General features: G+C 48.2%; 1 protein-coding gene and 1 long non-coding RNA gene across 3 annotated transcripts in view; one reads left to right on the top strand and one right to left on the bottom strand.

Moving 5' to 3' along the window:
* XKR6 (XK related 6) overlaps positions 1–21,017 on the top strand; it is a 206,738-nt gene that overhangs the window by 104,457 nt on the left and 81,264 nt on the right. The window lies entirely within an intron of this gene.
* LOC135295820 (uncharacterized) lies at positions 10,084–12,185 on the bottom strand. Its single transcript, XR_010357895.1, has 2 exons — positions 11,942–12,185; positions 10,084–11,854 (listed from the first exon to the last, which is right to left on the bottom strand). It is a non-coding gene; the product is annotated as an uncharacterized LOC135295820 (long non-coding RNA).

Genomic DNA, 21,017 nt, shown 5'->3' with positions numbered 1-21,017 from the left:
GCGTGGCCCCTCTCCCAGTGTGTGTTCTGAGGGGCAGCACAAGTGACCTTGTCACAACGCCTTGTCTTAGTGGACAAAAAGTGGACAAAACTTGAACAACATCTCCATTTTGACCCATCCTAAGGCAGAGCAGCTTCCAGAGGAAGTGGCAGGTGTGCAGTGTGTTCTGTCCAGGGAAAACTCAACAGCAGGGAATCACAGGATCACAGGATGGTTTGGTTGGAAGGGGAGTTAAAGGACGTATTCCAACCACAACACCTCTGATGCTTCGTGAAGGCTGACTTAGAACAGAGACTGGAAGGAGTTAAAGAACAAAGTAGGGATTTGTTAAAAGGCCTCAATGGATCCACCTTGGGCAATACAAGAGCCCAGCCAGGGCTGCACCCAAGATGAACCAAAATGGTCACAAAATAGATGAGTGGACATGGAGGTCTCTCACTTTTATAAGTTCTGCTCCATTTGCATATTGGAGTTCATTGTCCAATTACAGCTTTAGGTTATGAAGTCCCAAGCTTCTTGGTTTTCTCTCTTCGGTCCACCATTGTTTGTGCTCTTGGGCCTGAAATTTGGATCATTTGTCCTTGGTCCCCAGATAGAGAAGGAATTGTTCTGTCTCCCTACTCTGTGAAGACAGCTTACTATCCCCTAATATGAAGCTCAGAATTACACAGTAAAGCAGTGCATAATCTGAAAAATATATAAGCTAAAACCTGAGGCATCACCTTCACTATTCCAGGTTGCTCCAAGTCCTGTCCAGCCTGGCCCAGGACACTTCCAGGGATCCAGGGCAGCCACAGCTTCTCTGGGCACTCTGTGTCAGGGCCTCACCACCCTCACAGGGAGCAATTTCTTCCTCACATCTAACCTAAATCTCTCCTCTTTCAGTTTAAAATCATTACCCCTTATCCTGTCACTATCTTCCCATGTAAAAAGTCCCTCTCCCTCTTTTCCTAAGTGCCCTTTGGGTACTGGAAGTGGCCCTAAGTTCTTGCTGGAGCCTTCTCCAGGCTGGACACCCCCCGCTCCCTCAACCTATTCCTCAGGGAAGCCAATGTGACAACCACTCTTCACCCATGGGAGAGGGGAAATGTCATTATCTGTCTCTCTAATTGTGGGGTTTGTGTCTCCCAGCTCCAGCAGCAGCTTCCTCCCACGTGGAAGGTGGGAAATGGGGTGGACAGGGCTGATTAAATGAGAACACATCATAGCTGGAAATGAAGGGCCTTAAATGAAATCTGTCACATCTCTGAGGCCACAGCTGCAGGTGAAGGACCAAGAAATATCTCTGAGAGCTCACTAACAGAGGCAGTAGGTTCTTTATGAGTGTCTCACAAGGTGCAGTGAAAATGTGTTTGGTTTTGTAGGGGCTCTGCCAAAAACCTGTGATAATGTGTGTGGTAATAGTGTTTATAAAAATATTTAAAAATAAGGAGTAATTGAAGTTACACTTTCAGTGTTGAATTTTGCAGAGCTGGGCTATCTCAGCTCCCACTGATGTCAACAAGGGTTATACCTCCAAACTCAGTGAAGGAGCAGAGTTGCTGATTCTGAGAGCACTGGAAATACTCATCCCTCACATATTTTTGGCTAAGAAGGTACATAAATAAATATCTTCACAAAAAAAAAAAAAAAAAAAAAATCAATATCCCCAAAAGTCCAGTTCTCCTATCCTTCCTTGAGGGGGGAGAGGAAAGGATGATTTCCATAATCCTGCCCTCAGCCTAGAGGGACACAAATGATACCAATGGATTTACATCTCTCATCAAGGAGAGCACCTGGATCCCTGTTTCTCTGGAATGCAATGTCAAGGGATGCTCCTCCACCACATCTCCCCCTCCCACAGCAAAACCATGGGAAGAAAACAATCCAGCTTCTGCTTTCTGTTCCTACTGCATCTCTCAAAATGCTTTTGCAGCCCTCCCAGCCCCAGGTGAGCCAAGGGGACAGGAGGGGGACAGGAGGGGAGGGAAGAGGGGAGTAACAAAATCCTTTCAGACAGCTCCAACAGGCAGAGCAGGAGCCTCGGAGCATGGAGATGCCTTGGCTGGAGCAAAAAGAGGCTTTCAGGGCATGACACAAGTAGGTCATCCTGCCTCCCACTCCTTGCATGGTGGCAGGAGCAGAGTGCAGAGGGAAGGAGCCTCACCCACTTCCCGCTGCCCGCAGGGATTGTGGAGATGCCTCTTCCACCTGGCCCCGTGAGCATGAACAGACCCAGGGCCAGAACCTGCTCTGCCCTGAGCACCAGCACTGCAAAAGCCTTTAATGCTCCTAAAACGGAACAGTTTCAGCCCTAAACTCATCCTCTGCAGGGCAGCCACGATGAACACAGCCCTGCTGCCTCAGGCAGGGAAACAGCCTTAGGATACTTTGTCCGTCTGCAGCTTGGCTTCCTCTGCTCCATGTGGGCTATTACACCTCTCCTTTTCATGTGATTTTTTTGTATTTTTATCTTCCCATTTGGATATTTTTCCTGGCTTGGAGAGGCTGAAGTTGTTGATGACAATCTGGCTGGTTTGGCTTTTTCTTCCCTGCTCCTGGGGACTGTCCACGCTCTGTGGCCACATTGCAAGGGACCAACCTCCAGGGGAAAGAGAGTCTTGTTTCTCAGCCTTCCTCCTGAGCTGGTGCCCAATTCCCTGTGGAAAGCAAGTTTGTGGAATTTCTCTGCATTTTTTCTTTGCTATCAAACTTTTGACACTCTTTCCAAGCAGGGTTGCCTGCCTTTTCCTTTGCAAGGGATTCCTGGAGCCCACATTCCCATCTGGATTTGGACTGCATGGCTTTGACTGGACACAGCCTTCCCCACTCCAGGCATTTCCCAGAGTCGTGGAGGATTTCAGTTTGGAAAGGCCCCCTGGAGATTGTTCAATCAACTCCCCCATTTTTAATTTCAGTCTCAGTCACCAAATAGGTGTGGCTTGGGAATTGCCATTGGCACCACTCCTACTCAGGTCCTGTGTGACTTTGTCCCCAACAATGCAGGGATAAAAATATGTGTGTTTTCCTCACATATGGCCCAGTGGAAGGTTCCCTGCCCATGGAATGAGATGATCTTCAAGGTCCCTTCCAACTGTAACCACTCTGTGATCGTTACCATCCATGTTCATCTCTGCAGTTGGCCTCAGTTCTTCTTCCCATGCCTGTATGGATTGATTCCCTGGCAGTCTCCTGGCTGCCTTAATCTCCCCATGCTGCCTCTTCAGATTCCCTTTCCTGGCTGCTGGGATGTTTCCCTGTTAATTAGGCATTTCTGTGCTGCCTGCATGGCCATGCTGCCTCCTGCCACCATGTTCCATGTAATACCTGCTGGAGTGCAGCAGGGAGGGGCTCCAGAACCAAAAGATCTATTTATTAAATGAGCTATTTAGAGAAATGCTGAAGCCTGAGAGGCAGCACCAAGGCCTGAGAAGCCACATAACCTCTGTGTCCTGTTTTACCACAGTGTGGTAATTCCCCTCCTCCCTGGTCATCCTGCAGCTGAAAGCACCACCTCTTGTATTTTGGAAACATCTGAGCACTTTTCATACTTAATATAGTAATATACATATATTATTGTATTATTTATATTAATATTAGTATACATATATTAATATATTCATCCTCCTGGCACTCAGGATCTTACTAAAGGTGGGACCATATTGCTGGTCCTTCATTCCCCCAAAAAAGGAGCCTTGGAGACAAATGGCCACAACACCATCATTCTCAAACCAGTTAGTTAATTTTGTTTAATTCAGTCACACGGGAATTTTAGCAGGACATAATATTTTGTGGTGATTTAGCCCCTTCTTTCCCCACCAACCCCCTGCTTGTGTGCTTCCCCCTCTGGTCACAGCTTGCCTGTCACCGAGGGGAATCCCAAGGCAAGCAGGGACAGTGAAATTCCCCATTTGTGTACAACAGCGTGGATTGATTTAGTTTGGCTCACTAAATAAACACCAGGGACATCCCCTGCCCTAAAAAGGCTGCTTAATTTATCAAGTTCAATCACAACAAGATCCCAGCTGCTGAGTTGGCAAAATTCAGCCTGGAAGTCAATGCAGGATCAGGAACTTGCAAGCAACACGGGGACACAAACAGGATCAGTCATTTCTCTGCTGAAGAAACAAGATATTTTTCAGTCTGCCTCTAAAGGCAGCTGGGAATTTGGTCCCCAAGGATATAACTTGATCACCAAGGGGTGTAGATGGTTTGAAACTCATAGCTGTGGCCCGAGTGCTCAGCAAGGCTGATTTCTCCTTTTTAGGAGATGGAAGAGATTTTCCTTAAATAGGAACTGCCATAGGCTGGGTTAAACTTCCTTTCCTAGTTGGTCTCAGTGAATATAGCACATATTTGTGTTATCAATCAACATATTTGTGTTTTATCAAGCAACCACTGGCCAATTTCACTGACCAGTGTCCTTTCCAAATCCACTCTTTTAAGCAACGTATTAAATCTTTAGGGGACTGTCCAGACAATCCAAATGAACTTTATTAGCTAACTGCCAATAATCCTGTGCTTTGCACAGAAATAGGAAATTCAGGCAGGACTTTCCTGGAAATCACAAATTGAATCACAGAATATCCTGGGTTAGAAGGGACCCACAAGGATCAGCTGGAGGAGTCCAGCTCCTCCTGTTCTCATTGATTTCCTTGGATCGCTGTTCCCTGGGTCACATCGGGTGACCTGCACTGAAAATGTCATTCCCATTGGATGCTTCCAGATTTCCTCCAACCTTTATTTTCCTCCATCCAGAGGATGAGCCATCTCCTCCACACAGCTGAGTCCTGCCTGTGCCATCAGCTGCCTCAAAGACTTGGGAATCCAGCTCAGAACCTCTTTGTAGACATTTGCAAACATTTCCAATTCCATATTGGACTGTATTTCTGTGAAGCTGTGGTCCAAAAGCCAGACATGACCTCATGAACAGCACTGTCACCACTCACTAATCACTGTCAGCAGATTTAAAGCTGCCAGCTGTGGTCAGTGGTGACTTCTGGGGACTCTCCCCTGCTCTGTGTCCAGCCAACTCTCCCAGGCACTACTGTGGCTTTTCTTGTGATCCTACTGGATTTTTCCAAACACCTCTTGCACTTATCAGTTATTGGCTGCCTCCTGAGCCTGGATTTGAGTTATTTGGGATGCCCAGTCCTGGGAACACCATAATTGCAGTGCCCATCAGTCACGGCGCGCACACAGGCGGCTGCCACCGCTCCACTCCTGCTCCCTGAGAGCCTCTGCTTTGCAGCCCCATTAATGACCGTAATTATTTCCCTGAGCATAAATTGTTCCTAATGACTGCAGTCATTTCTAGCGTGAGAGCACAGCAAATGATGCATCCATGGCACGGGATGAAGCCAAGGCACAGACCTTTCAAACCCTGTGGAATGCCAGGCGCGCATTATTTACAGGCCTGGGTCGCTCCCGTTTCTGGTTTGGAGGTTCAAAAAGTTTGTCACTTCTCCTTGGCCCTTCTTGGTTCTGATCATGGGTGGTTCACTGCCCCACTGCTCAAAATTAGATATTTTGCTCCAGTGGGAGAGAGTCAATAGGTCTCTTTCAACTGCTGGTCACTGAGTGGTGTGTAAAATTATCAGATATTTCAAGAGAATCAGTCAAATCAATTTTTTCTCAGATAATTCAGAGCTCCAAGCTGCAGATTATAGGTAGCCTCCTTCTTTGAAACCTACAAAGCTTTGTTTTTTTCATGCCCATCACTCCATTTAATCATCACTCTCTTAGTCTCTGCTTTGGGGCTCTGTCAGAAGTATCTGCCGCTCCGGCAGAATGGAAGTCTTGGGTGTAATTTTCTTAGAAGACTTCATCACACATGATTAACTCATTTGTAGTCTTAATTAGACCGTGATCCTGGATGACTATTGAAAGATCTATAAGTTGATATTAGATTATTGGAGTAGTTAATTGTGCCCTGGGCACAGGCACCAAGGATTGACTCTGCAAAGCACTGAAGGCAGAAACACCCACGGTACTGCTACAGCATCCAGGTTAGGGACAGGGCTGAGTGACAGCCAGTAACTTCTGCTCCTGGGATGTCATCACCACTCAGGATTTGTGGTTTTCTCTCAAGCTCCAGCATCCTGAAATCATATTGTCATTGGAGACTCTCTGCTTCCATTAAAGGGGTGTTTCTCTCCGTCACACTTAAGAAAAGCAGTTCAAGTAGTGCCTGTGAGCTCAAAACTTAAATAAAAAATCTATGGCATTATTCCCAGTGCCATCCATTTGCAGAGGGAAAGGTTTCCCAGGAGCTGGGGTTAACTGCACTCTCTGTGCAGGACTGGAAGTCCCAGGGAAGCAGGAGGCTGTGTCTCAGAGGAGCTTTCTGGGTCTGAGTGGCTCGCAGGCAGCACAGCCCCGAGGCTCCTGGTGCTGTCACAAGAGGTGTCAGCTGTCACCTGTGGGGACAGGTGCCCTTCCAGCCCTGCTGCTGACTGGCAGTGCTGAGACTGTGGTGACTGAGCTGGGTCTGGCTCAGGAGCAGGCAATGTTGTCCATGTGTGTGTGTCCATGCGGTGCCTTGAGAAGGCTGCCCTAGAACAGAGGCTGGACAGAGCAAAAGAATAAAGTAGGGATTTATTAAAAGGCCTCAATAGATCCACCTAGGGCAGCACAAGAGCCCAGCCAGGGCTACACCCATGATGAACCCAAAATGGTCACAAAAATGGACAACCAGTCATGAGGTCTCTCACTTTTATAAGTTCTGGTCCATTTGCATATTGGAGTTAATTTTCCAATTACAGCTTTGTGTTATGAAGTCCCACCCTTCTTGTTTTTCTCTCTTCAGTCCGTGTTCTTTATGCTCTTGGGCCTGAAATTTGGATTGGTTGTCCTTGGTCCCCAGCTAGAGAAGGAATTGTTTTGTCTCCCTACTCTGTGAAGAGAGCTTACTATCCCCTAATATGAAGCTCAGAATTACACAGTAAAGCAATGCAGAACCTGAAAAATATAAAATGTAAAACCTGAGGCATCACTACATGTGTAGGTGCCTGCACCAGGCCTGGGACAGGGTTTGCCAAGTTCTTGTCCACCTTCAGAACAGATTCCCAAACGTGTTTCCTGGCTCTGAGGCCAATTGCTGCAATCTGCTGCCATGTTTCCCATCCCTCGTGTCCTTGCATCCTTCCCAAAACAGCATTCCCATCCATTCTGCTAACTGGGAACAGTCCCCTTTCCAGGCCACCTCCCAAACCAACCTCAGGATTCATTTTTGGGTTTTGCTTCTTGTTGGGGGCCAAAATGCTGCTAGGAACAGGTTGTCCAGTGCAGCTGTGGGTGCCCCTGGATCCCTGGAAGTGTCCAAAGCCAAGTGGGACAGGGCTTGGAGCAGCCTGGGATAGTGGAAGGTGTCCCTGCCCATGGCAGGGGGTGGAATGAGATGATCTTTAACATCCCTTCCAATCCAAATTATTCCATCATTCCACAGACGTTTTAATGAGCCAGGTCACCAAACTGCAGTGCCAATTTTCTTGGAATTATTCCAGGGAGATCTTTGCTGGCTCTGAAGCCTGACCTACCCAGCTGGGTGATGGACAGGCTGGAGAAGGGGGTTCCATCCATCAGGATGGTGAGGAAGGACTTAGGCAAGGCAGAGACCGCACGAAGGAGGACACCAGGCTGCTGACACAACTCCTCCTCCTTCCCAACACAACTTTCCAGGAATTGGGGTTGAAAGGCTGATTTGGGGCCACGTTCGGGTCATGCCCGTGGGCTCAGCTGACAGCACACCCTGGGGGAGGGCAGAGGCTCTCCTGAGCATCCCAAACTGCATCACCCTGCTGTACCCAGGAATGGCTCTGTCCCTCGGGATGTGACATCCCTGCCCGGAGGGAGCTCCAGCTGCTCGGGATGCAGCCGGGCAGGGAGGCTGCGGGGCTAAATCCCGATGTCAGGCGGGAGGTGGGACTGATCCCGTGGATTTCCTCAGCCCGACGAGCGTTAATTTGATCCACGCTGCCGTGGCAGGGGGAAAACATGGGGGCGGTGCGGCTGAACATTGAGATTCTGAAAAGGGTGATGGAGAATTTAATGGATCTTGGCGGCTTAATGCTCCATTTTTTTCTTGTGATTCCCCCTCGTTTCTTATCTCTCGTATTTACATAAATTATGTGGACTCCAGGGAAGCTGCGAGGCATAGAAATTTAATCAACCTGAGTCTCAGGAGCCTGGTCAGCGTGCAGCAAAAGGAGGAAAAGAGGGGTGGAAAATGAAAAAAAACCCAAAAAACAGAGTAAAAGAAAATAAATAAAATAGAAAAAATAAAAATAAAAAATAAAATAAATAAAATAAAATAAAATAAAAACTAAAATAAAATAAATAAAATATCATCAGAGCACAGGATGTGTCAAAGGGACTGTTAATAACACCAGCCCAGAGCCACATTCAGCAAGGAGCTGGATTTCAGGAGCGGGGAAGGGATGACATCACCTTTTGCTGCACACAGATTTTCTTGCAAGCAGGAGGGATCTGGCAGGTGAACAACAGCCAGGGAGGCACTTCCACCCCTCTCAACCCGGCACCGCAGCTCTTCTCCTCCTGGGATGCTGATCGGGACATCCTGGTGTGGGATCTCCCCTTGTCACACCCATCCCCCGGGGCCAGGCTCTCTCTTTTTTTCTTTTTTTTTTTTTTTTTTTTTTTTTTTTTTTCCCCCCGAGTTCTTCAGCAATGCTGCTAGGGGAGGGATTGGATGAAAGGGTTTGGAAAGAAGTCGTTGCAGGATTGCCCAGCTCCTCCTCGCAGGATGACATAATGCCTGCTGTGGTCTCTGAACTCCTGGTTTGCTGCTGGGCTGCAGCGTGGAGAGAGGCAAACCCACATCTTGCTGAATTCAAGCACGGATGGAAATCCAGGAGTAAACCTGGAGGAAGAGGGATCCATCCCTGATTTTACTACACGATTTTAAGTGCTCCTGTTCTCTCCATGTTCAGCAGGCAGACTCCCCCCCTCCCAGTGCAGCTCACCCTCTGCTTTAGGATATTAAAAAAAAAAAAAGTTCCTTTGTTTCAGGGGGATTTTTCCATTTTCTTTTGAGCTAACTGCTGACATGGGAGATGGAAAAACTTGATTTGTGAAATGTCAGTCTAGAATCCTTGCCCTTCTCCGCTCTTTCTTTGATGCCATTTTATTGCTAATGCAAAATTGATACCAAAATCCACACTCTGCTTCCCTTTTTCCATTAAGACATTTTTTTTCAGTCAAGAATTGTTGGATACTAAAAGAGGAAAGATTTAGATGAGATATTTGGAAGGAATTGTTCTGTGTGAGGGTGGTGAGCCCTGGCACAGAGTGCTCAGATCCCTGAATCCCTGGAATTGTGCAAGGCCAGGCTGGACAGGGCTTGGAGCACCCTGGGATGGTGGAAGGTGTCCCTGCCCATGGCACAGGATGGAACTGGATGCTCTTTAAGGTCCCTTCCCAACCAAACCCAAATCCCAAACCATTCTGGGATTTCCATCCAAGATGCTGGGATGTTCAGATGGAACAACAGGAAAGGGTTTTTCACAGGAGACTGTGCAGCACTGGAAGAGGCACTCAGGGAAGTGGGGGAATCTCCATCTTTGTGGGGGCTCTGGAATCGTGGATGTTGCCAAGCCCTGGCTGACCCATCAGGTGGTGGCCACAAATGGTCAGAGAGAGACCTCCAGATTTCTCAATACTTCTGTGACTCTCTGCTACCCCAACCAGACAGGATATCTGCTTTTCCACCTGAATATTGCCCTGCACAAAGCCCAGTGTGTGACAGAAGAGCTTTGCAGTCCCCTCATCAACCAAAGCTGGTGTCTGAGCAAAGGAAGGTGTGAGGATTCAGCTGTGGGGATTTAGGGATGCCATCACAAGCTGCACCCTGTTACTGATCCTGCCCCTCCCCTGCCTGCCTTGCCCTTCTGCCAGCAGGATCAGCCCAAGGAACACTTTGGGAAAGCCCCATTACATTCCTTCCTTCTCCTTTGCTGCAGACAGGGTGGGAAATCACCCTGGCTGTCAGAGCTGAGGACAGCTTTTATGGGATCCTCGGCTTGTCACAGCTCACCTTACACATGGTGACAAGGGTGCATGATCCATCTGAGAGCCAGATAGCCCTGCACAAGGGGGACAAGGCCAGGATATGAGCCATTAAATCCAGGGATATTCCCAGCCAGAGTGTGGAAGGGGAACATCCCTCCCTCTCTTGCCCATGAGCTGGACTGACTTCTGCCAAACTGCTCAGGGAATTGTGTCTGGAGACCAAAATGCTGCTCCAAAGTCCATGGAAGCAGGACCAGAGCTTATTGGAACCAGAGGGGGGATATTTTGACAGTTCATTGTGTTAAATGAGCCAGCTCAGGAGGGGCTGAGGAAGCCTTATCTAGAGTGAAAGGCTTTTTTTCCCCTTGTTTGTTTTCCCCTGGAAAAAAAATCCTTCTTTAAGGCTGTTATAACCCTGCATCATTGATTTGTGTGGATTGAGTTGGTCCATCACTGACAGCAGAGCAGAGACAGAAGCTCCACTGTGACACTGTAGTGGGACAGGTCAGGCATTGGATCAGCTGCCCAGGGAAGTGGTGAAATCCACACTGGAATCCCTGGAAGTGTCCAGAAGGTGTCACAAAGGGGACGCGGCTCGGTGGCGAACACAGCAGCGCTGGGTTCATGGTTGGACTCAAGGGAAAACAAGAGTCACCTTAGCAGAAGAAAATCTCCAAAATGGAGACACATTTCTGAGCATTCCCTTGAGTTCTTTCCCAGTTAATGGAGGGACATCTTTGCCTAAAGGAGCACAAATGGATTTATCCCAGCTGGCCACAGGAAGCACCTGGGGCAAGCACCTCAGAACCAGGCACGTTTTACTCACCTAAGGCTCAGCTCAGCTCATTGCATTATTCATTTCTTGCTGTTTTTTCAGCTTTAGCATTTTGCTTATTTAAAGGTGCCTTACAATCAAGGGAATCTTTGAATCTCATCCAGTTCCACCCCCTGCCATGGGCAGGGACACCTTCCACCAGACCAAGTTGTTCCAAGCCCCATCCAGCTTGGCCAAGATGTGTCCAGCACCACATTGGCTTGGCCCCTTAGCCTGATAAGCAGTGACAACCAAGTTCATTTAGTGGCCCCTTCAACCAGGAGCCAAACTTGGAGCCCAGATCATTCCTGATGTGTGATTTCACTGGTACAATGCACCAAAGTCTGGGCTTTTCCAAATGTTTGCAGTGATTTATCTCCTGCAATATAAAGAGCAGCTTTGTGCTGTAGTTTTCTTCAAAAGTTTAATTAAAAAGTTCTCTTCCTTTCTTTCTTTTTTATGCGCTGGAAAACGTACAAGGAGAAAGGAGGTGGATAAAAATAAAATAGAAGCGAAGTTTAAGAATGCAAATGTTGATTAAAAAATATCAACCCACTCTCCTGTGAAATGCTAACAATGGTTCCCATGGCTCCTGTCTCCCAAGTCAGAACAGGCCCAGTGGGTGAACTTTGATTTCTGAAAGCACAGTCACTCCTGCAATGGGCACCACTGGTTACTCACCCTCAGCAAGGCAATCTCTGCTCTGGGGAGGAGATAAAATCACCCAGTGAGCTCCAGTGTTTGGAGTGGGATGTCAGTCAAATTCCAGCTTGGAACAAGCTCCACGTCTTCCAACAGCGTGGGAAGGCAGTAATGGGAACAAATCACCAGCAGGGACCGTGGGTATTTTTTCCTCCATTATTTGTGTGGATAAATCAAACTTGGATTGCTCTGGAAGCCAAATCCAGGGATCTGATGGCATTCTCATGTGAAATTCCCCATCCCAGGTGCTAAAGGAAATCACACCAAAGCTCATTCCTGACCTGTTACACCACCTCCCACGCCATGCATCCTCGAAGAAACAAATAAACCCTTAAATACAAAACAAACCCTTATTAAGTATCTAATTGTCACTCTCACTTTGCCCACTTCACAGCAATATTTAGCACCTCCACCAACCTGTGGCAACTTCACAGTGTTTATTTTGGCTGGATGGAAGAGCAGGAGCAGCCTCTGTGTTTCTCCAGAGCTTGTTCCTTTACCCCCTCTCTTCCCAACAGCTCAGCAGAATTCCACTCACAGTTCATATGAGCACTAGAAGGGGATTCACTCCCCATAAAGATTCCCCAATCCTTTTGGAAGCCACCACTGCAAGGCACAGAGCAAGGTCAGGACAGAGGGAAGAGCTGTGGGTTTTTTGTAAGAATTTGGAGCAGCTGCACCATTCCTTGATGAAGAGATCACAGCAGGTGGCTTTGACATCCCCAACCACCATCAGGTGGCCCCAAAACACGTCAGGTCTGTGATGCCCTTTGCAAGCAGGATGTGGGATGGGGATAAATCATCCCACACAATTTAATTGTGACCAATTCTGTGGCCAAATCTGCGTCAGCTGGGGCAGATTTTGATGTTGCCCTGGGAAACCCAGGGCAAAGCCATCCCTGTTCAGGATTTCAGGGCACTGGGTAATTTCCTGCAGTCACAAGCATCAGGCTCAGCACAGGCTGCCTTGCAGGTATCAACTCAACTTTTGGGTGGAATTTGCTGAGAAACTCAAAATGGGCCACGTTTGGGACTGAAAAAAATCCAACAGTTATGCTGGGCCAGGTTTAAAGTCCAGGAGCAGGTTGAGTAACAGGTGGGTGCAAGAAGAAGGCAAGCACACAGGGATATATCCCAGGATGCTTCTGAGATGGATGTGCTGCTGTTGATTTAATAACAGAATGTTCCTTGGTGGTTGAGTTTCTCTGTTATTCATTTTTCCTAAATCCTTGGCATTATGAGAAGGAGATGGCCAGTTCAGCTGTACTTTATAGAAAAAAAAAAGGAGCCTTCCTTTTGCTGGGTTTGAATTGTCACCCAGCTGTCCCACACAGAGGGAAATCCTTCATTGCAGGGTACTCTGGATTTTACAGCTCCTTGTCTTGAATGACATCAGCTCAGCTCTCCCTTTTCTGAGCTGCAGAATCTTGATCTCTGTGACACATTTCCCTGGAGTCCTCAGGATAAGAAGGATGTGGAGCTGCTGGAATGGGTCCAGAGGAGGCCATGGGGATGCTCTGAGAGCTGGAGCCCCTCTGCTCTGGAGCCAGGCTGGGAGAGCTGGGAGTGCTCACCTGCACAAGAGAAGGATCCAGGGAGAGCTCAGAGCCCCTTCCAGGGCCTAAAGGAGCTCCTGGAGAGCTGGAGAGGGACTTGGGATGAGGCATGGAGGGACAGGACAAGGGGGAATGGCTTCCGACTGCCAGAGAGCAGGGATAAATGGGATATTGAGAAGGAATTTTTGGCTGTGAGGAAGGTCAGGCCCTGGCACAGGGTGCTCAAAGAAGCTGTGGCTGCCTCTGGATCCCTGGAAGTGTCCAAGACCAGGTTGGATGGGGCTTGGAGCATCCTGGGATAGTGGAAGTTGTCCCTGCCCATGGCAGGGGGTGGAATGAGATTATCTTAAATGTCCCTTCCAACCCAAACCATTCCCTGAATATACAGAAACTGTTCCATCCCCATGATCTCCTTCACTATCCATGTCTGAGTATTTTCTTGCTCTGCATCTCCTTTGGGAGATGAGTGAGGGCCACAAACACACTACAGGCAGCATCCTGGACAGTGCAGCAGCAGCAGCCTGGCTCCCTGTTCACCCCTTTCCCTCCCCAGCCCTCCCTTTTATCCAATTTTGCTCCTTCTGACCCATTCCCAGCTGCAGAGGCCGCGGTGGCTGCAGGGCTGGCAGCAGCACATTGCAGCCGTCTGGCTGCAGAGGATGTGGAGCAGTGAGTAAGATCCCAGCCCTCCCTGCACTGCTTTTCCCCCTGCCTGGCTGTGACTGCTCTGCCTCCTCTGGCACAGATGGCTGGAGGTTTTCCTGAAGCTCAAATCCCAGTGTAAGGATTCCCAGGCCTCTCTGTTCCTGCGTGAGGCTCAGGGAGTTGTTGGCCACCGTGGCCATCAAGCAGCGTCAGCTCCACGTCCTCCAATCTTCCTGTTGACCCAGAGTGGGTTTTGTTACAAACAGGTTGATGGATTTAATTAGGAGCAGCAAAACATTTTGATTTATGCTTCCTACCCGCCTTACCTCCTCCCCTGCCTCTCTGCCTCTCCAGCTTCACGCTTGTCAGAGCAGATATTTTTAATATATATATATTTATCACAAGCCGCTCCTTCAGCGCTACAGGCAAAGCTTTTAGCAGGGGAGAAGATGCCCGGCTTACAAGTAGCTCTCCAATTACTATTGCTTGCTTTAGTGATTTTCTAGGAGAGGCAAAGGGCTGGATCCTGGCTCCTTCCCTTTCCTCCACAGCAGGATATTCACTGCTTCCCATGATATCATCCCCTACCTCTCCAGCGTGGCACAGCCACGTCTCTGTGGTAGAGAAGTTTTCCTCTTTGCCCTGATTTGCACTCGGTCCAGGGAGGTGATTTCTGGCTGCTTTCCCCCTTCTCCAAACACCAAGGCAGTAATAAAATCCCCCCCTGGCCTGTTAGTCTTGAGATTATCAAAATCTGAACTAAATCCCATGCTGGGGTGGCAGAAGGGGAACTTCTCCTCAACCACACTTTGTCAGATCCACGTCTGAGCTTGGATTCATCAATTGATGTGAACGAGATTCCTTCCCCTCAGCCTGGGATCCACGTGTGGGTCTGTCTATAATCCAGTGAGTCACTTCAATGCTCTTTTCAGGTCAAATTTAAAGCTACACTTCCTCCCAGAGCAAAGGCTGGGGGGCGGGAGTGGCGGAGAAGGGGATGCAGGGATGGGATGCAGGGATGGAGCACCAATCCCATCACACATCCAGGGCAGCAGAGGCTCCTCCATCCCTCCCTCCCAGCATCCAGGAGCAGAGATACAATCTCTGCTGCCGTGGCTCCAGGAGACTCTGCCCAGACCCGCCGTCTGCAGCCTGGGAGGGAAACCAGAGAAAGGCAGGGGGGAATGGGAGCACAGAGGGTGATGCCAGAATCTGAGAGAAGTTCAGCTCATATAACGTCTCTGGGAATGTCGGGATGGGAAAAGGACAGTGAGAGCTTGGCCATGGTCTCCTGATGCCTCCAAGTGGAGCAGCAACCTGACAGAGCAAATTTCTCCTCATCTTCAGCTGCTTCCTTGCGTCATCTGTGAGCAAACCCTTTGCCTTTCCAATGGCAATAATGCCATCTCTATGAAGCTACATTTACTTTATTTTACTTTACTTTATTTTATTTTACTTTATTTTAATTTATTTTATTTTGTGTTATTTCTTGATTTATTGTGCCCTGATAGTGTGTCAGATGGGTCACTACTAATGGCAGGCACTGAATGTGAAGTTTAAAAAAAGGAGATACAACCAGGAAGAACAATTTTACCAAGAAGTGACATTTCTGGAAAGGGCTTTTCCAAATGATTCCAAAGGTTTTTTACACAAAACCATGAAAATACTAATTTATTTACTCCAGTTTGACCTCAAAACTGAATTCCCATCTTTACATCAGACAGCAGTTCCTGGTTTTAACTCTCTGCCAGCAGGACATTGTTTGCATAGATGTAGAAATGAACAAATAAACCCTGTATATGGTCATATATATGATATATATAAGCATATATGGTTTACTTATATAAATATATAGCTCATAAATCAGATATTTTTCTTTTATTTATATATATTTATATATGCTATATACAGGTATATGCACCTCAAATGAATAAATAAGCCATAGATTCATATAGGTTTGCACATGAATATGCACCTGTATCTATGTTTAAGGTATGAATTTATATACATGGTGTGTTTGTTCACTATGCATTTTTCCTTGGAATGCATTGGTCAGCATGGCAGTCATAAATGTAAAAAAAAAATTTTTTTACATTTATGTAAAAAAAAATGTTTAAAATTGATTCCAGAATCATTAGATAAAAAGGTTTGTGGGCAAAATCCTGGGAAAGATGAAAATGGTGTGAGGATCTGGTGTGGGAAAGAGGATTTGGGTGAATATGGAGGCAATTTCTAAACAAGAGAATTGCTGGACCAGAAGTACAGGGTTCACCCCACTTGGTACTTTGGCAAATGGAGACATTTCCCAATGAGGTATTTAACATAAATTAATTCATAATTTATCTCAGCTTGAGGTAGGGGTCTGAGAGCGGGACATGACCCATCCCAACCTGCCCATGCCCTGGGCTGATCCCAGTGTGGGCAGCAGGGAATGGGGGGAATTCTGCAACCTGTGCCCCTCTCAGGTGAGACCCCACCTGCAGAGCTGCCCCTGCCCTGGGCTCCAGCATCAGAGGGATGTGGAGCTGCTGGAGAGAGTCCAGAGGAGGCACCAGGATGAGCAGAGGGATGGAGCAGCTCTGCTGTGAGGAAAGGCTGAGAGAACTGGGAGAGAATTCTCTGAGAGAATTGGGATTGTTCAGCCTGGAGAAGGCTTTGAGATGAGATGATTGTGGCCTTCCAGTTCCTGAAGGAGCCTACAAGAAAGATGGGGAGAGACCATTCACAAGGGATGGAGGGACAGGACACAGGGAACACCCAGCTTCCCACCGCCAGAGAGCAGGGATGGATGGGATATTGGGAAGGAATTGTTCCCTGTGAACAATTGTTCCCTGTGAAGGTGGTGAGGCTCTGGCACAGGTTAACCAGAGAAGCTGTGGCTGATCCTGGATCCCTGGAAGTGTCCAAGGCCAGGCTGGACAGGGCTTGGAGCAACCTGGGATAGTGGAAGCTGTCCAACATCATCCTCCTTCTCCCCATCCCAGAGATCAACTCCTCCAGAGGATGACATTGTGGGAGACTGGCTGTGTGACACGAGTCACCCTCTGCAATGGCCCCTTGCTCTCCACGGGCTGCAGAGGATTCCCATCTGACATCTGGTGTTGGAGTCAGGAATTACCTGAAGCTGTGAGCATCAACTCCCCAGAAAACCAGAGATGGTGCCAATATCTGCAGTCCTCAAACCATGACAAAAACACGGACCAGGAGGAGAAGCCAAGGGCATCTCCCCATCCCACCAGCTGTGGTTGCACCACAGGATTGCTGCCATCCACCCATCAAAAGTGTCCCACACAGACCTCCTCATCCCTGGCTCCTCACCCAGCCTCTCCTCCTGCTCCTGTGACCCAGCCCTCATCTTCAGGGGTTGTGGCACCATCCTGGAGCTGTGTCAGGCTCTGGGAACCAGGGCTGCAGCCACACCAGCTGCAGGTGGCACTCCCAGCATGTCTGCAAAGGGGCTCCTTCCCATGAAATTGGCCAGGAAATCTTCCCATCGCTGAATTATGAGCCTAAAAGTCTTTGACAGCGTCCCTCGAAGGCACTGTCAGCTGTGATTGTCTTGGACGTGGCACCCCAGGCCCTGGCAGCCTCTCACTGATTTGGTATGAAGAGGATGGGCAAGGAAGGTTTAATTGATTTCTGCTTTTCCTTCTCCACCTGCCTGTCCATCCAGCTTCGTAGTGGTGTGGAATGGCACGAGCGATCCCACAGGACTTGCTGCGCACCAGGAAGTCTGGGAGACATCCTGCCAGCTCCCAGGAGGCTCTGCAGAGCTCTCAGTGCATCACTGTGCTCTCCCCCACCGTGTGGGGGTCCCTGCACATCTGCAAAATGCTCATTAACACAAGGGAGGCATTTTCCAGTGACTCTGTTTGCTGTCCCCTGAAGGGAGATGCCCATTTGTCAAAAGGAAATGCTTTAAGTGGGGAAACACCAGTGTCAGGAAAGGCAATCAGGAGTTGTCAGCATGGATTCACTGAAGGGAAATCATGTTTGACCAACCCAATGCCACCTGGATGGGTGAGGGGAGAGAAGTGGTTTTGTGTACCTGGACTTCAGCAGGGCTTGTGACATTGTCTCCCGTCATTTCTGTTGGATAAACTCAGGAAATGTGGACTGGAAGAGTGGATGAGCTGGACTGAGAACTCTCCCATGGATGTGGTGCTTAGGGACATGGTTTAGTGCTGGACCTGGCTGTCTTAACTTACTTGTTGGACTTAGATCTTGAAGGTCTTTTCCAACCTTAATGGTTCTGTGGTTCCATGAGCTGGCTGAACAACAGAGCCCAGAGGGTCACGATCAGTGGCACATGGTCTGTCACTTGTGGTGTCCCCTAAGTTTCAATATTGGGCTCAGAATTATTTAACTTGCTTAATATTGCTATTTAACTTGCTTATTTAACTTAATTATTTAATTATCTAACATTTAACTCATTAATGACTTGGATTGTGGGAAATGGATTTGTAAAGAATTCTTAAAACTTAATAGAAAGTTTATATAGCCTTGTATATTTATATGTAAATGCTGAGATAATGTGTGTTGACTTAAGAAGGTTATGGAATAGAGATGGTATTGTTGAGAGAGAGATTGAACTAAACCAAGTTTTAATAAGTTTCAAAATATGGCCTTGCAAAAAGACCAGATATTTTAGAGAATTAAAACTGTGAAAGATGCATTGTAGCAAGACAATGTGGAGAAAAAAGTATAGGTGATTGGTGTTAGAATAGTGTCATTGTGTGGCAAAAGCTAATAAAGTAAAAAACATTTATGAGGTATTGTAAGCAAAAAATAAGTTAGCTTCTGATGGAATGGCGTTGAGTTTTACATCTCTTGTGTCTCACTATTCATCAAGACTGAGAATAAAATCTTTTAAAACCCCTCTCAGTTACCCCATCTCTGTAAAAGCTAGGAAAACCAACATTGGATGAAGGGACAAATGCTTCCTCAAGAAGTTGAATGATAGCACAAAGCTGGGAGTGGCAGCTGATCACCCCAAGGGCTGTGCAGCACTTCAGAGGGACCTTGATGTGTTGGAGAAATGGGTAGAGAAGTGTCTGAAATTCAGTTAAAGGAAATGCAGGTCCTGCACCTGGGGAGGAACAACCCTGGGTGCCAGCACAAGCTGGGAGCAGCTCTGTGGGGAAGGATCTGGGTGTCCTGGTGGACAAGTGGCTGTCCATGAGCCAGCAGTGCCCTGGGAGCCAAGAAAGCCAAAGTAACCCAGGGGTGCTCCAGGATGAGCATTTCCAGCAGGTCAGGGAGTGATCCTGCCCTTTGCTCAGCCCCGTGAGGCACATCTGGGGAGCTGTGTCCAGCTCTGGGCTCCTCAGGACAGGAGGGACACGGAGCCCCTGGAGCAGGCCCAGCAACAAGGATGGTGGAAGGACTGGAGCATCTCACTGAGGAGGAAAGGCTGAGGGAGCTGGGGCTGTTCAGCCTGGAGAGGAGACACAGCTGAGAGGGGCCCTCAGCCCTGGGTGTCCCTGTGTGCAGGGAGGGCTCCGAGCAGGGCCCAGGCTCTGCTCCAGGGCCCAGCAATGGCACCAGAGCCACGGGCAGGGACTGATCCCAGTGAGTTCCACCTGGACAGGAGGAAGAACTTTCCTGTGCAGTGACCAAGCACTGAACAGAGACCAGAGAGGATCTGGAGTCTCTCACTTGGGATATTCCAGAACAGTCTGGACACAATCCTGTGCTCTGGGCTCTGGGATGGCCCTGCTGGAGCAGCAAGGTTGGACCACATGACTCTCTGTGATCCCTTCCAACCTGACCCATTCTGCAATTCTGGGATTCATGGGAAGTGTTTTATTTTGGGACCAAAATGGTCTTGTGTCTCCATACTCCATCTTCTGACGTCAAGGCCTGGGGATGTCCATCAGGAATGAGGTGTGTCTCCCATACCATGATGGCATGTCCAGACAAGAGAGAGAACAAGAGCTGAAAGGAAGATTTGTCTGTGTAGGTGTAGCCTTTCTGTCCCAGTTTTACCTTCTGGCCCTTATTTTATAAGGAGTCCCAAGCCGAGAAAGGAAAAGCAGACCCTTTATCCCATCCAGGATCTCCAGACCTTTGAGGAGGTTCTTGTTAAGCCCACACTCAACATCCACCCTGGCTTGTCCATTTGTTGTTTGTGTCCTGCACTCTTGGCATTAATCCCAAAGATATTTTACACTTAAAATTCACACATCCACCCCAAAATGCCTCAGAGGAAATGAGGGAAGACACATGGAGAGATCAGAGGGGCTTTCTGCACCGGGCTCTGCAGGAGCCATCCATTATCCATCCCCATCCATCCTCCATCTCCATGCTCTGGATCCACCTGTGCACGCCAGTTTTCACGAGGATTTTTGGAGCCTGGGAGGGGAGCTTTTTTCCTGTGAAAGCCACAGAACAACGGGCTCCAGCTCCTGAGCAGGCTCTCAAACACAGAGCCAAACCAGCCCCAGCTCTCCCTGTGCTCATTAACGTGCAACTGGGAGAGAGGCAGGAACTTCCAAATGACTCGCGAGCGGTGCCGGCGCTTTTGTTATTCCTCCTGTCGGAGCTGGTTCCACCTTTGATTCTGCTGGTGCTGGGAGGGGACTGCTGACAGCAAGGGCTGAAAGCAGGAATCATCATGAGAGGAGATGAAGGCCCAGCCTAACACATTTTTTTCCTGTCCTATGCATTTAAAGAGCTGGGCTGGATAATCTGGGGGTTTGGATGGCAGGAAACACCTGCTTTTGAATGGCTGTAACAATTTAAATGGGGAACTCAGAGACAGTTGTGGGTTTTTTTTTTCCTTCATAATCTCTTTTGCATGGTTTTTATTGAAGTGGTAGTCATGGGAAGAGCTGAAGTTAACTGGTATATTCTGTAATTCCTGCTCACTGCTGGGAAAACAGGCAGGAAACCATCAGAAAATAAGCCCCATAACTCCAGGAGCAATGGAGCAGTTTATTTGCCATGGGAGATACAGCTCTGCTTTCACAACAGCCTCACCAGGGGGGTTGAGCATCATTTCCCAAAAACAGGAGGGTGAACAGGATCCTCTGCTGTACCTTGTAATGAGTTGGTGAAGCCAACTGAGACAGTAAGAAGACCTGGGTTCAGATATTCTCCAAAATGATTTGCTGGGCCACAGGCTGGAGTGAGCTTTATTTATCACCTTCATATCCTCCCCCAGCACTGTCTGTGGGGCTGGTGACCATCCTGCACACAAAGGAGTGATGCTTTCACCATGCTGGCTCCTTCAAAGGTAGATCCAAAGGGTACAGACCATCTTGCAGCTGTCCAGTGCCAAGCTGAACAGA

The sequence above is a fragment of the Passer domesticus genome, chromosome 3 (assembly GCF_036417665.1).
Source record: "Passer domesticus isolate bPasDom1 chromosome 3, bPasDom1.hap1, whole genome shotgun sequence".
NCBI lineage: Eukaryota > Metazoa > Chordata > Aves > Passeriformes > Passeridae > Passer > Passer domesticus.
Note: the sequence above shows the minus strand (reverse complement) of the source record. Positions and strands in the feature narration are given on the sequence as shown.